Source organism: Echinops telfairi, unplaced genomic scaffold, assembly GCF_000313985.2.
Source record: "Echinops telfairi isolate 266 unplaced genomic scaffold, ASM31398v2 ScPeMD7_5868;HRSCAF=6743_1, whole genome shotgun sequence".
NCBI classification, from domain to species: Eukaryota; Metazoa; Chordata; class Mammalia; order Afrosoricida; family Tenrecidae; genus Echinops; species Echinops telfairi.
The window spans coordinates 11,966,399-11,968,864 of NW_022109768.1; positions in this window are offsets into that span (position 1 = coordinate 11,966,399).

The following is a 2,466-nucleotide window of genomic DNA, read 5'->3' on the forward strand; positions in this document are numbered from 1 at the left end:
CACATGGGTAAAAATTATTGAATGAGAACAGAAGCTGCTGTGCAAAGTGTGGTAGTTGCATAATTTCATGTCAACTTGAAGATATATAAAAGTATAGGGGTGGGATTCAACCTGTCAATCAGGTCACCCGCCTGATGGTGCCTCCATATGGGCGTGGCCTTCTCATAAGGAGGGCCTAAGGAAGCTCCCTTCTCTCTCTGCCTTCACCTTCCTGCTGGCAAGCCACTCTGAGACCCGCTAGAGTCCTGTGATGCTTTCACCACCATTGGATCCACATGTTTTTGCGCCCACCAGCCTATAATCTTCCTGCATTCTGCACCATTGTATGTGGCTGTGTGAGTCTGAAGAGGGACTTATGGACTAGTATTGGATTTATAAGCTTGAGTTAGACTGGGCTGGGATATTTTATTGATATATTATTACTTCTTGATATAAAGCTTTTTCTTATGTATATATGAGTATCGTTGGATTTGTTTCTCTAGTCAACACAGACCCAACACAGAAACCTTCATCCAAAATGAATATTATTTTTTTGAAAAGTCAGCCTGCTTCAAATGTAGAAAGCAGGTGGGTGATTCAAAGGCAAATAATAGGACCACAATCTTATGTGCTTACATACCAGTTCACTCCAATGCTTCCCTTCTCCTTTTATAGTGAGGATAACTACGTATTGGAGAAAGGAGAGCCAAGAGGATGGGTCTTCAACAGAACAGGCTAGTTTCATAAGCCTTCTCTTCTTGTGTTCCATCTGCTGCCTTGAAGACAGTATTACTCTCTGGGCATGACGCAATTATGCCCTTCCCTGGTCTTTGTCAGAACCTGAATCTTCATATATAACCTGAACAGGTTGGGGTTGTGTGAATTCCATCCTGATTCTTTGGAAATCCTTTCAGGTGCACCTTTGTGGGTCTGATGATGGTAGGGGAGGAGGGAGAGCAATATGGGCCACTTTCCCTCGCAGAGATGTTTATAAGGATAAATAAAATAATATTCACACAGCACTTTAGAATGTTCTTATAAAACGCACCTTTGTAAATATAAAGTATTCTAAAATGCCAGTGACTGGAACTTCTATTTAAAATAAAAACTGCTGACAACAATTTCAACCTTGGAAAGTAAACACATCAGCTTTAAATTGAAGTGCACTTGGCTGCATAGTGACAGACTGAGAGGATATCTGAGTCCTTATTGCAAATAAGACAGAATGTTAGCATGGACTGCTGTGTATAGCTTCAGTAGTCCATTCTACTCTGCTCGTTGGAAATGTCAACAGATAACTCCTGAATTCTTTGTGAGCCAGAAAATCCTGGAAGATAGAGTTTATATTAGAACCTCCAGCGATGTTGTAATCTATCTTGAGAAAACTAAAATTAGAGAAATATTTTGGCTGGATCCAAGCCTTCCCCTGTGATAAACTGAAGTCCCTGAGGGTACATTAAAATCACTCCCTCCAGGTTAGTCTAAAACCAGACCAAGGTGACTTTCAGGAAAACATTCTACCTGGAATCAGAGCAAAGCTCTCATCCCTCCGGTAACCATCATCTGATCATCCCAGGCCATGTTCCTGAAATATGTTTGGAGCTTTGTGTATACAAATACCACACTACCTGCTTACAGTCAAGAAGGGAATGGTATACCATTGTCACGAGGCACTAAAATGCTTCATATCTATAAAGAAAAGATGGCTTAGAACTATAGGAGATCACACATGCTGGTTATAGATGGCTTGGCAGTGCTGAAGTCAGCTTGAGTTGACAGGGGGCCAAGTCAACAAATGTAACATGGAGAACTAGGAAAGAAATGAATGTTGGGTAGTGTAGTCTTGGTAGCTATCCTGGGCAATTCTGCCAGTAGAACTTGGCTCTGGAATATGGCCAAGAGTTGGCCACAAAGACTCCGCAATGGAAAAAATAAGGATTTCAGTAAGAGGCAGAGGGCAGTGATGGTAACCACAGAAATACCACAGCTTTCAAATAGCTGAAGGCAGGGCAGCTGCGTGTACACTTGCTTATGACCCCACTCCCTGCTCTCCACGGCGGAATTCTCCTTAGGCCTCTGTTTGCTTTCCTGTTCTAAACATAGATAATGGGGTATCTATGTTTAAAATTTTATAGGAACTGAGTATGACTTAAAAACAGCAAATCAGTCATTTCACTATTGTTTACTGCTATACATGCAAATAAGCTGAGTCATTCATTACTCTAGAAAAATAATCATCTTTGTAGAATTTCGACCTTCAAATCTGGGGGGTTTGATCATTCTTTTTGTACCTGCTCTTAAGCAGTATCAGAGAAGGCATTAAAATGTTGCTGCTTGCTTCAGGAGAAGGATCTATCTGACCGGAGCACACAGGAGCAGATGACAGGGGAGGAGGAGAGACTGGAGCACATCCTGGCCCACCAGGCCTTAGGACGATGACCCCAATTAGAGCAGCCAGCCCAGAGAGGACCTCATGGACAGCCCCAC